Here is a 14,322-nt window from a genome sequence, read left to right as displayed (position 1 = left end):
GCGCACTGAGAGCAGCAAATCGGAGACACGTAAGAATGAGGATTTGGTAAAATCTGCCGTTTGTTTACGTTTATTATAAGTCACTTCTAATCGTTTTCAAGCATTTTAGAAAAAAAAGATATCTGAGTGGCATGTTCTAAAGATCTCAATCATTTACACGCTGGCTTACCCTCAATTCCACAGTGAGGATTTCAATGAATAATGTGTCTTTAAATATAGCTAGAACTTCACAGAGGCAACAAAGACAGTTGTAAATAAGGTACATTTTGTAGTATTATCAGTTTTTTTCAGGCTATAATATTTATCATTGTTTCTAAAATAAGTCTGAGCATTATAATATTGTTGCAAATGGCGCGTTCGTGGCAAAATGTTTTGTGTGCGTCTGTCGCTGCTTGTGCAGGTTAATGCTGCATTAAATACCCCGTAACAGGGCGGGGGGGGGGGGGGGGGGGGGTCACTATAACTGTCTATCGTCAGTAAGGATGATAGTAAAAATCAAATGTGTATGATAAAAGATATGATAAATAATTGTCTAATTATGCTTTTTGCATGTTTTTACCTTTTGGATGCTTTCTTTACGGACTCTCTGACCACCATCATGTGCTTGTACTTTGAGTTTAATTAATTTTTCCTAAAAAACAAACACACATTAAGCAAAGTTGGCCATGAATTTGACGGATAAAAATATTGCTCTTAATTTTTTTTGTCCAGTTTTCCATTCCATTCCATTTTGATGTTTTTACAGATTTGTTCCTCACAGTCTTGTAAAGTGAAAATCTGACAGACATCAATCAACCCTGCAGTTTATATCACGCTCTATTATTGATATTACAACACAATAAATAAACTGTACGTGGATATATTAACTGCTCGCTAATATCTTATATGATATAAATTACTGTGAAGCCATAACAGACTACAATATGAAACTAATCCATACTTTTTCCATTTTCCCTTTAAAATGAACTAAAGTGAACCACTAACCCACCAGTCTGATCATAAACGGCCACACAGTTGTGGTTGTGTTTTCTAATTATTCCATGCAGGCGAGTTTCGAACAGGATTCTGAATAATAATAATAATAATAATAATAATAATAATAATAATAATAATAATAATAATAATAATAATAATAATAATAATAATAATAATGTTGCCATAAATAATAATGTGACTTAGTTCATTATATAGAGCAGAGAAGAAGACAAAGAAGGAGGAGTAAAAGAAGATAGTACTTCTGTTTTAGGATGTTTAAAACTATACTCGTGAAACTGACCCGGGGACGTCACCGCTTTAATCCCAGAGCGACGTCACCGCTTTAATCCCAGAGCGGAGGGAAGACCTCACGTCTCGCACGTGGAGAAGAATATTAGGGGGGGAAATGGTTGTATGCGTACTGCTATCTCGAGACAGATTTACGAGGCGCAGTAAAAGGCAACGTGTCGGGGCAGGCTAAATCAATCTCTCTCTCTCCCTCTCATTGTCTCCCCTGTTTCTCTCACACACATCTCCCACTACTATTACTACTACTACTACTGCGACTACTGATATTATTATTATTATTATTATTATTATTATTATTATTATTATTATTATTATTATTATTATTATTATTATACATTTTCTCACCTAGAATATGTGAGCGATAAATCACATCTCGGCACTTTCATTTTCAGGCCATTATCCATCTTAACAAAAGATTTCTCTCTTTTTATTCAAAACTTAGTTAATCATTAACGACGAGGAAGAATCTACCTGTCTATCTACCATCACTGACCTAGAAAGCCCCAGGATCTCAAAGAACTCTTTTACAGTCTTTTCAAGTGCCGACTCTCAGTTCTACTGATAAATCTTAAACTAGCTATTTGAAGCTGGCGTGGATCGCGCGGTGTTGTGTTGTAATGCTGAGTATAAGTGAATTATTCGAGGAGTATAAATGTAAAATAATGCATGGGTCATTTTGTTCTCATGATATGAATGGATAAAGATGCAGATGAGTGAAAAATCCTCCGCCCGTCGCTTTTGGGACGTTTTGAAACGGTTTGGTGTTTTGCGGTAATGGCTTTGCATGCGGTTGTGCCAAGTTTACAGGACTGATTCTATGGCTGTTGTCAGGCCGGCCCAGGTCTTCGCTGCTGCTTATCTTAGCTGTTGTTTCAAACTGTGATTGCTATAATTTATGGCCGTCATTAAAGACGCCATCATCACCACGGCAAATGTTTGATTTCAATCTTGTTGTGGGTAAAAATCTCCGCGGTGCTGGCAGCGTATATTTAAAGGAGTATCTGCATGTTTTTAGTGCATCAGAAAGAAGAAATAAATACACGTCCAAGCAGGTCTGTCACTGTTAATAGTTTACAGCCACATTTGTTTCCTTTTGCCAATTATTTGGAGACGTGTCATGGGTAGATTGCATTTTTAAAAGCAAACTGGCCAGTTGCATTTCTGTACTGCACTTTTGAGAAAGCTACTCTTTGTTTGCCAATATTGCTCTTTTGTGTCACTTGAATAGAAATCGAAATATTTTTACCTTTCCCTGACGGTTTTGGTAAGTCCCTAAAAGAGGATCCTTTATGTTTTAATGGATGATTTTCTAAAAGCTCTTTAAAAGTCTCTCCATCGCCATGAGCGGAAAAATAAGCGCTTTCTTGAGGATCCCGAGGCCCATGCTTTGACCTTGAAGTGTTTCTTATTTGCTACTCAGCAGCTAGGTTAGCCTTCAGAGCCTCAACATTTTTTTCTACTCCAAGTCTCTATTGTTCTGCTGGAGTCGGCTCGAGCTTTGGTAGCCCGCAATAGAAGGATTCCAACGTTCTATTGTTGCAGCTCAGTCGGCCTCATGGCGGGGGTTTTGTCAGTTCGCTGTTTCTTCATCTACTCTTTTCTTTCTTCCTCTGCGGTCTCTTTCTTTTTTTGTTTTGTTTTTGTGAGAGCTCTCTTCTCTTCTTTGCTACTTTACCGAACTCGAAATAAGTAATACAAATCTCATTCTAATCGAATTACACTTCGCCACCGCACCAAAATCTTCTTAATGGGATTAAAAAAAGTAAGGTGAAGTTGGTTAATTGAGTCCAAGCAAAATATTTAATTCTGAATTTTATTATCCTATAGAGTTCGGAGAAAAGCCTGCCTTATATTTAGTTTTGGGTTTCCAGACGCCTAACAGGATGTCTGTCCTAATTATCAAACAAACAGATTTGAGGAAATTTGTTCTCACTGACACAGATGGCAGGTAGTCTTTGCTACCGTTAAATATTTAGTTTAGCTTCAAGACTGGAGTGAATATGACACCGAAACAAGAAAAATACCCCCCCCCCCCCAGCGCTGTGTATCTGATAAATTATTGCCGCCATCATCGGGTATTTCCTTTTTCTAGAAACACTGAAATATAGCACAGGCTCAAATGTAAGACGGAGCAACGGAAGGAATCCCGCTTCTTTGGTCGGCTGACGGCGAGCTGAGAAAGAGATGACAGTGAGCAATAACGAAGAACGAGTGTGAGGCGTGCAGTCATTTTTAAAAGACGAATTCATCTTTTATCGGCCCCTCTGTGTGTCTGTCCCAGGCCTCCACTGCTTTACCCTACACACGAACATCCTCCGACTGAAAAGTCAACACAAGTGTTTCCTTTTCTTCTTCTTCTTCTTTTTTTGACTTCATTTGGACTCCTGCATGCATGCATGCATCCACGGGCCCGTGTGGGTCCCACAAACGGAGAGAGCCCCCACCACCACTACCGCCAAACACCTCCCGCCCCAACAACACATCACGTGATTCATTAAATAATTAATGCAGAGGTTGTAGAATAGATATGTTTTCGTCAGGAATATAACTGCGAGACGTGCCGCTGCTCTTGACGTAGAACTGTCCTTTCACCCCCCCCCCCCCCCCCCCCCCCCCCCCCCCCTCCAAAAAAAAAAAAAAACAGCGGTGAAAGAGAGCGAGAAGAAAAAATAGAAAGAGAGGGGGAGAGAGGGGGAAAAGAGGAGACACCAAGAAACACCAACAGAGAGAGGGGGAGTGAGTGAGAGAGAGAGAGAGAGAGAGAGAGAGAGAGGGAGAGAGAGAGAGAGGGAAAGAGAAAAGATAGAGGGAGGCTGCAATAAAACAAATTTGGACGGGCGTGTATCTTGCGGGTCGTTGTGGACACCGTGAGTATTGCGGAAGGAAAGGAACTGCATGGGGGGAAACCACACTCCTTCCTCATCTTCTCCGCCGCTGCGCCGCCTTCTCCCGCATCCCTCTCTGTGAATCATAGGCTACTTTAACATCGTGGTAAATATTGCCCCCCAAATACTCGTCTTTCGCCGTGTGTTTTTTATGTCGTGCATGTTTCTGTCGTGTTGTTTACACATCACCCCCCACCTATCATCATCACCATCAGCCATTGTTTATGGGTTGTAGCGTGCAGCCGAGCAGCCTGAAAACCAGAGAGAGAGAGAGTGAGGGAGAGAGAGAGAGCGGTGCAATGCTAGCCGACGGCTGTTTATATTTTAAGAAACACTTGGATATTCTTCTCCATCTTTCGTCCATCACTTCATGTCTGCTTTTACATCTCTCTCTATCTGTCTGACTCTCTGTCCATTCCTCTCTCTCTCCCTCTCTCTTTCTCTCACCCTCTCCCTCCCTCTCTCTCTCGTTTCCCCCTCTCTCTCCCAGCTAGCTACTTCTCTTGATTTATTGTAAGGCTCGGTGTCAGCGTGCGGCTGGGGCTGCCGTTGTGTGTTTGTGAGGGAGCGCTGTTGTTTATGGCGCTGCCCACGATAAATCACGGTTTCCTGCGCTGTGTGTAAGACGGCTGGGGAAAATGACGGTCGATGGACCGACGGTACAGGGGAAAGAGGAAGGAGAGCAGGAAGAGTTCATGCCACGGCTGCGCCACTGGCTCCTCTTTCCCCTTCCTCCTCTTCCGGCTTAATTTCCACTTAATCTCTCTCGTCCTTCTCGGCCCCCATGCACGCCCCTGTGTTTTCTTTCTTTTTTATTCTTTTTTGTCCTTTAGCTTTGTTTTTTTACACTTTAATTATTACTCCGGGCGTTTCGGGTTTTCCCGCTTCAGTATGACAGTATTTGGCTGTAGCTTTCAGGTCTTGAATTACTGAGACGACCAATTAACGAGAGATTTGTTTAAATTTGGCACACCGGGGCACGGCTCGGCCGGCATGAAATCTCATAAAAAAGACCAATGGGCCAGGAAAAGCTCATCTATCTAGCCGGGAGGCAGAAATGAATCCAAGTAACTCAGCCAAGGAATTCGGACTAAAGATGGAAATGACAAGGAAACCTTGTTGATCTTCATTAAGTCCCTGGTTTGTAAATGAAATGCAATCATTAGGCTGCTTTCTGCACTGAAACAGGCTTTGCAGTGAAGATGGACTTTTTACGTACCAACAAACCTAACTGCATCTTATTGTACATTTTAAATTATCTACTGTTAGGCGCTATGTGGCATCAACTTTAACTTAATGCAACAAATAAAGTTTTGTTTCTCCTTATTGCCCATTTTCTGTGGATGCCCGTCGGAATGGAGCTGTTCGCCATTACACATGTCAGAGCTCAGTGTCTCTGCTTTGGCTCAAATCCTCCACCGTGAGTCAGAGCTTCTAATGTGGTGAGCAAAATAAGATGCAGACATGGGAGGACCTTCCTCTCTATTTCCCCATCCATGTTTATATTCACACGTGTCTGCTATTAAGCTGGGTGCATTTCGTGTGCCCTCTTGTAATGGAAAGTCAGACACTATGAGATGTTCCATTTTTTTGTCGTTTCCATTGCCAGTAGGTGTGTGTGTGTGTGTGTGTGTGTGTGTGTGTGTGTGTGTGTGTGTGTGTGTGTGTGTGTGTGTGTGTGTGTGTGTGTGTGTGTGTGTGTGTGTGAGAGAGAGAGAGAGCGAGAGAGAGAGAGAGAGAGAGAGAGAGAGAGAGAGACACACAGTGTACTAGGCTTGCTGCGTTGTTTTGGTGTGATACATTTGCAGCATTGCAAACAATGAACTGCAAGACTGTTTTACAGATTTTAGTGTTATTAATATTATTAATATTTTTATTACAAATTACAAAACAATAGGGTTGGTATTGGAACTGATGGATGTGCCCCTCGAATCGTTTTACAATTAAGGCCGGGCCCCTTTGCAGCATGGTCCTCTCTCTCCTTCAGTAGTCTCGTTCCCCGCTTGGCCATCAGCAGCAGTGTAAACCTTAGCTTAACCAAATTAGAGCTTCTCCGCCGGCCTCCCATCACATAATAACGACAGCAGCAACAAAAGGCGGCGCTTTTCAAGATGTGTATTCCTGCTCTCCGCAGCCCTGTCAAAAACAATATCTCGCCTCATTTCTGTAGACAGAAAAGGGGGTGGATTGTGGCACCAACCCCCAATACCCCCCCCCCCCCCCCCCCCCACACACACACACACACACACACATGTATTTAGATGACGATGCAGCATTGAAATAGTGCTTGAAATATTTTATCTTATTTTATCTCAGCCATGTGTCCACAGCTAAGTATGTTTGGTATGACAAGATAGTTCCAGCTCAGACTCATCTGAAATAATTGAAATGTTTGAAACGGTCCTGAGAAATGATATCGCGCCCTGTCTGACATCCATTCAAGCTGCTGCTGTTATCCACGTTTAACTTCTCTGAGACCGAACTGTGTTCACTCGGTCCGGTATTTATGTAGCCTTATGTTCTGTAATACAAATGTGGAAAGAAATTAATATTAGGCATTAATGTGTTACTGAGGCGTGCCTTCTATTGAAAGACCACAAATAACTGACGCTGAAATTAATGTTTACACCGAAGCCCGCTGCAGGGCAATTGTAATACTGGCAGCTCGTTTTAGCAGAGAATAAAAGAGGCAGCTAAAATGCTATTGGAATAAAAAATAAGCATTTGTTCACGGTTTGCTTTCCACTCTATAATTGCAATGGTCAGAAAAGTAAAGACAATATTTGATCATATTATGTTAACTATTAAATGTCTTTTTTGTCCAATTAACCAAATGTGAAATACCTATGCACGGAGAGTCCGCAACTGTACAAAAGATGTTCAACAGATGTTCAAAGCTAACGTTATCATATTACAGTACATGTTTCAATATCACTGATGTTGTCGATCGCGGTTTTTGTGATACGCGTATTATTTCTCATTAAGAGCAGTTTGTCGAAGTACCTTCCTTTTCATCCTTTATCGGTGCATTGCTTGTTTTCTTGTGTTGCTCTTACGTCCTACGTTTCTGTTAACATTCACTGTGATTGAAGCATCCTTTTATTGCACATGTTCATAGACAAGGTACAATCCTACGCATCTTAAAGAGAAGCAAAAGCAAGTAGGCACAAGACACAAGACCTCACACAAGGCATCTGCCCACTCATTGCTGAGACTGGCAGCCATATTGACTGCTTCACTGTTCTTTTTCCCTAGCAGGAAATATTTTCAGTCCTGGGAGCGACCAATCTGAAAAGAGTGAATCATTCTTTTAAAAATTGTATTTAAAATATTTAGTTCAGTTTTAACGCCCTCTCTATTTACACACAAGCTAGAGATATAGTAGCCACATATTAACGCAATAAAATGACATGTAACCTTTGTGCGGCACATACATCCGTATAGAGACAGTGCGATTTTGTGAAATTATACATATGTATGTTACATAGCAAAATGTTTTTGTTGTGACCACATTTAAAAAAATAATCATAAAGTGTATTTAAAATACTCTGTTCATGCAAATGAAATCCAAATGAAGAAGCAGCACTGACGAACTGAACAGTCCTCAAAATGTGTCCCACTTCTAGCAGAAGACTGGTGCCTAAAGTTAAACTGATTTCTTTTTTAAATTTTTAATTGTATTTTCCAATACATCGTGCTCAATAGTCGCTTGCAGAAAATCTCAGTTTAATTGCCTGCTAGCGGGTAAAGCGAAAAACAAGGGAAAAAAACGAAACGAAAATGGAAATGGAAAGACAGAGAAGAGTAGGGTTTCCTCGAAAACAGTCAAAACATAAATCCGAGGGCTACTTGGCCTCATAAATCTGCAGCTGATGGACGTTAACGAGGGAGAGATTTAGCGTGGGAAAAATAATGTTTACAAAAACCGGTTACATTCTTTTAAAGGACCCCTAACATGAAAGATTTATTACAGTACAGACACACAATTAACCAATGTAAGCACGACGATATCTCATTATTATTATTATTATTATTATTATTATTATTATTATTATTATTATTATTATTATTATTATTATTATTAATAATAATAATAATAATAATAATAATAAACCGAAAGTCCCATATCTCTTACTGGCCGGAGTTAACCACTCTCACGCTCCGCGCGCCAGGTACTTCCAGAGCTCTTTCTTGCGCGGAGACGATTACCCGTTTGAAAATAAATCAGTAAGAATCCTTCTGCTAATTTATAAACGTCTGCGTGAAGGTAGTGATTCGAAGCTTGTGAAAAATGAGACGCTGAAACCGTATCCAAAACCCGAGAGCTCCATTTTTTTCTCTCCCTTCATCACCCATTTGAACCGGGCCGGAGAGCCAGCACAAGCGCGATAAGACAGCCCGAGCTGCTGAGGCGGAAATGTTTCCACCAGGAGTGGAGGGAGAGAGCAGGCGCGAACTGATTTCCTTTCTCCGTTCTCTTTCTTCTATCATAACAGAAAAATAAAAATACCGGCTTTACTTTTGTGTAATTGAACTTGTCTCTCACGTACTCATTCGCGCGCTCTCTCTCTTTATCTCTCATTGTGTGTGTAGAGGGCATGTTTACAAGCGTGGGCAGATGACACACGTACCTTTTACAAGCGTGAATTTGTGTCTGTGGTGGTGGTGGTGGGGGGTGGGGGGTGGGGGGGCAAGTGCATCTGTTTGTATCGGCGCAAGTAAGGATAAACAGGACTTAAAATCCACACGTGCAAAGTAGATTAGAATACTGTTGCTATAACGCTTCATATCTAGTCACCGTTTGTATATCACATCAACATCATAGATTTGAACACATATATATCTCTTGGTTGCGTGGTTGTATGCAACTTTTGAACCTTAACATTAATAATGAATACATCGGAGATCTTAAAGTAATTGCGCATAGGCTAAAATCGCCCACTAATTGTGTAAAACCAAGCGAGGTGGAAATGGCTCCCCTCTGTGAACGCGCAGGTCAAATCACAGCGGAATTTCTGCTCTCTCGGCCTCCTTCTCCCTCTTCTTCTCCTCTGATCGCGCTCAGTTTGACGCCATGTAATAACCAACATCTGGCCTTTGCGCAGGCAGTATGAACAGGCAGGTTACGGTGAACCTCGCTAACCCTTCTGGTGCACCTTAACCACACTCCCTTATTGGACAGGAACAAAACCAGAACTCCCTTTTCTCCCTCCCAGATTCCCCAGGTTGTCTAGGTTGTCAGACTGCAAACTGCTTCAGGAACAGTTCACAGTGTCAAGCCGTCTGTCCAGAAAAGCAGGGACCGCCGAGAGAAGAGACTATATTCCAGCGGTAACCAAAGAAGCAGTTACGACGCGCCTGAAGATACGTGTTTTAGGCTTAAACGTAGATTGCTTTGGTCTGCAGAGGTTTTAGCTCACCAAGGTTACTCATTGCTAGTAGTAGCAATAATAATAATAATAATAATAATAATAATAATAATAATAATAATAATAATAATAATAATGGTGAATTTGGTTAGCTTGCACCAAAGAGAGCGAGGGAAGATGAAGACGAAGATAGAGAATGGAAAAGGAGGACTGCGTGACCCTCTTTTTAGTTAAACGAAAGAGAAGGGAAGAAAGGGGAAGGAGCAGCGAAAAGCAGCCCAGGGAATACAGCGTCACCCTCAATCCAGGAAAGCTCTATCCGTTTTTATTCTGAAGTCCAGCTCAGAAAGAGGCCCACCGGAGCTCAGCAGTCTCCCAAACATTAGTGGGGTGGACAGTGTCAACTCGGACGACAAAACAGACAAACGTAAGCCCTGGATGTGGCTCTGACCAGGAACGTACCAGCCCGCTACAAGGGGAGTTTTACAGCAAAAGGCGGAGGGGGTGAGCGCGTGCATGCGGTGTGTCGTTTAGGGTAAAGTCGCACCGCGAGCCCCAGACCAAGCGGGTTCCGTCAGCGTGCTTGCTGTAGGTAGGCTTGACTGCTGGAGATTTATAGCAGAGCCGCTCCAGATTTATGTCTTTTCCCAAACCGGTCATGCAAACGATTGGCGTCTCCTTTACGCCGTGTCACAGAAGCGCCATAATGAGCTCACCAGTGCTATAATAACAGGTAACGGTGCAGTTTAAACGTCGGCTTTAATTGGCATAAATAACGTTTTAGTGCCATTTTGGACTCCAACCTCTAGGAGCGACTGCTTGTATTTAAGTACAATTAATTAAAAGAAAATACGCCCAAGCCTTTCGGAGAGGATTCAGTGGTCATCCTAACTGTAGCTAGTGTGTCCGTCCGTGTCCAAAACAGACTGAAACCAGGAAAAAAACCGAACACCAGGAGGATATCCATCTGGAAAGACACGCCAAGAGCGCAGGTAAGGTCTGTCGGGCTGCTTCTTGCTCAGTGTCCCCGTGCTTATTCCCGAGGCGTCCCCATTCCACACACTCCACCGCTCGACATGTCATTAATTATCTGTTGTGTGACCGCGGTCTCTCTCAAACTCGCACACGCATCCATAGGGTGAAACCGCGTGCAAGCTCTATTGCTAGCCAACACTTTTTCTGTGCGCGCGTGCGTGTAGGCAGCTGAAGACAGATGCATCCGAATTGGTAACAGAAAATAGGACGAACTCTGTCTCTTACTTTCTCAACCTCCCTGCTCACTCGCCCCACATTTGGAAAGCAGTATGCCTGCTAGACTAAGTGAGGTGTTAGTATGTGCATGTTAGCGTGCGTGCGTGGGACAGAGAGAATGAGTCTCGGCGATTAGGGGCATGGCTGCTATGTATAAAGAAGGAAGATGCATGCTAGCCACGACGAAATTTGGGATAGTGTGACGATTGCTTACTCAAAAAATCAACCCCCATCTCACCCTTTGGCCCCACAAAAATATTAGCTCCAACCAATTTTAAACGAAATGGTTATCAATAGACGTCGAATTACAAATGCAACTATTGTAAAATAACTACAAACAGAAATCATTTGGTCTAATGCGTTGCCTTTCTCCTCCTTACACCAAGACGTGGGTCCATTTATTGAGTGATCACAAGGATATGAAAACACCATAAGCAAAACTGGATCACAATCAAATTATACAATGGCTGAGGTGAGAAATTAAGGTCCATAAAAAAGTGCATTAAATATAGATTTACCATACAACCATCAGTTCTTGAGCCCCTTAACACATTTATTGCGAAAGAACAAGATTTCAGAGTCAAAACTGTGACTTTATTCATTTATGTAGTCTCCATATTGTTTATGAACTGCAGATATAATAACTGCACTCATCCAAGGAAAACAGCCCACTAGTATACTATGCTATTATTATTATTATTATTATTATTATTATTATTATTATTATTATTATTATTATTATTATTATTATTAAAGAGAAACACTTAAAGGTTTGGTAACTATAAGAAGAGCTATTCCTGAGAGCTCACATCCACCAGTCTGGAAAGGCAAAAGCAAAAGTGCTGTCTTCTGTTGTTTCTAAGAAAGCAGTTATTTCAAAAATCCTAGCTTGTTTGTTCTTGTGTATTTTTACATCTAATGTCAACTGATATATATGATTTTAATCAAGTTTAAAAAACGGCCATATTCTAAAATGCTGAACATATCAAATACTCCCACCCTGTATCATCCAGGCTAAATCTGAGTTGCTTATGCCATCTCGTGTAACAGTGGTTAGATCCTCTGGACTTACCTTGAAGTATTTTGCTAAGTATAGAGGTATATAGATTTAAAAGTTATGAAAACCCACAGCAAGTCTAGCACAGCTGTGATTTAATCGATTTCCTCGTGTATCACTGACAAAGTATGGGCAGAATACCAATCATAGTAAAATAGTAGGGGCAAGAACAACTAACACTGTTGCTGTGTATAAAGCCTGACAGGTCTGGCTGAGATCCATAAAGCTGCTTTCTCCCGCTGTAACACACTACTGTCTGCTGCTAGGCCAAGTGGCCCGATTATATTACAGTCACTGGCTTCTTTTTCTGAAACTTGCATCATAAGAGGACCATGTTGTCAGGAAATGGATGCAGGCCTTTTATAGTGGTGCAGGTTGTTCAACATTCAGTGTAATGAGGCCTCAGAGCTATATAATAACAACTTAGGAAAATCCATTTTGAAAGCCCTGCCAAACCACAAATTACTATAGACACATATCACTGAATGCTTCTGTCCCTAGATGGACTAACTCTCAAATGCAGAAAATGATTGTTTTTGACCAACAGGCAGCCACAATGGCTGCATGTCCAGAAAGCCTACATACCAACAATGACAAATTCTACAAAAAACATGGTCAAACGAGACCTTACGTTTATTCTCCTCTGATCCATAATAATACACCAAATCTAATGGAACTCTACAAGTGGCAGCATTCTATTCTGCATTAATAAATAATCTATGTCAAAGTGAGTTAAATATTGATGCGGTACAAAACTCTGTGATGTCATTATTTTTGGTCTTCAGCATATGATCCAGAAAGAACCGACTGTGTAATCCCACTACCACCATTATCCCCACCCACCACCCACCCATCACTATTTATGGTGGGTCTTGTATGTCTTGTATACATACATACCTGCATGTCACTACCTGTAACAGGTTTCTGCAGTGCACAATACTGACCAATATAATCACCATCTATGCGTCTGTCTTAGATGTGAATAAAGAAATATTAAAAATAAAATATAACCAGGTTCCACCTATTAGACATATGAATCAAAATGAAAGCGTTACAAATTACAGACTGACTCAAATTTTAGGTCACTTTTGAAATCTATTACATTTGAATGTAATATTTACAGATAAACAATTTCATTTTAATATGCAGTATTTATATTATATGGTGTTTGATTATGAATTTAGATAAAAGTCAGGAAGTCTACACATCTAAAAGTAATGCTGAATTACAATGTAAGAAGTGGAGTTTAATATGCTCAGTAGCCCGCACCACTATTAGTAATGTATGTCCTTTCCTTCCCCATGAGTAACATTTACAGTGTAATTGCTTTATAACTGCCAGGTTTTATTCCCTCGTACCTACAGTCTACATACTGTTAAGAGCAATTTGATATTTATAGGTATACGTGAAATCTTACATTTAAAAAAAAATATTTGGAAAATCTTGGAAATTTTTGAGACATTGCTGACTGTATCATTAACTGCCAGCTTTTTCCTATCGCGATGAGCTTTTGTTCAATATTACACATTTAGGTAAAAAGGTAATTAGCTAACCATTGACTTTGTGAATACTACCTGCCACTCCCCCACCCCCAACAGACACACACACACTTGCATGGGAGGTCACATCCATCCCTGTTCAACCTATGCCTGACAGGCTTGGTGAGCTTGGCACTTTTCATGGCCCAGGAGCAGAAAGAACAATTCGACCCCCACATCATACCTTCTGGTAAACCCCAAGAACCCCCCTTCCCCTTCTTTCCTTCTCCTAGTGTCAGGGCTTTCTTTTAGTTTGAGGTCAAAGATTAGCATCTCTGATAAAGATTAACTCCGTGTCAAAGGAAGGCGTTGATGGTATGAGTTTCTGATTTAGGACTCTTAGTGAAATGGGGTTAGTTCTTTGGGAAGTTGTGCGACCCTGCCTGGAGCAGTAAAGGAGAGTAACACTGGGCTAAAATGATATACAAGTAGCTAAGTGTAGAAAAGAAAAAAATCATACAATGAAAGGGTATAAGGGATGTAAGAACTTGTTAAGCTCAGCTCTTGTTGTTGGATATGTTTGTGCATAATCCCTGTTTGAATTTGAGGGGCCATGAAGCAGAAAGCAGCTTCAGCAGAAGCACGTGGTTTACATAGAGTTCAAACAGGTCTTTTGTACACAGGACGAGTTAATGCCTCAGTTATGTGTCTACAGCAACAGACATTAAGTAGGTTTATTCAGATTTCACAATCCTGAATGACAAGAAAGTATTCACTAGGTGAATAGCATACCAGCAAAGATGTGAACTAATATTTTTTAGTTCACATAAAAAACACTTTTTACAAATTTGGCTGTACACACCTATGGAGGTTTAGCGTTTTCTCACAGAGTGGCTTGTGGTTGTAAACCTTACTAATAAAACAACAACACCAAAGATATGAATTAGTAATTTTCCACATGGCACAGTTACACAAACATGCTCCTTGGCTGAGATGTT

The 14,322-nt window shown here is 41.0% G+C and overlaps 1 protein-coding gene across 11 annotated transcripts in view; it reads left to right on the top strand.

Moving 5' to 3' along the window:
* hoxb3a (homeobox B3a) overlaps window positions 1-14,322 on the top strand; it is a 79,595-nt gene that overhangs the window by 46,618 nt on the left and 18,655 nt on the right. The window contains exon 1 of one of the 11 annotated variants that reach the window (XM_004568637.3): window positions 4,031-4,275. The exons of 8 other annotated variants lie outside the window; for them this stretch is intronic. The gene's annotated coding sequence lies outside the window, so the exon portion shown is untranslated. Of the gene's footprint in view, window positions 1-4,030; window positions 4,276-10,079; window positions 10,531-14,322 lie in introns of those variants that run through there. 2 more of the 11 variants (XM_076882941.1, XM_076882943.1) reach the window with 2 other exon arrangements.

Source organism: Maylandia zebra, linkage group LG4, assembly GCF_041146795.1.
Source record: "Maylandia zebra isolate NMK-2024a linkage group LG4, Mzebra_GT3a, whole genome shotgun sequence".
NCBI lineage: Eukaryota > Metazoa > Chordata > Actinopteri > Cichliformes > Cichlidae > Maylandia > Maylandia zebra.
Note: the sequence above shows the minus strand (reverse complement) of the source record. Positions and strands in the feature narration are given on the sequence as shown.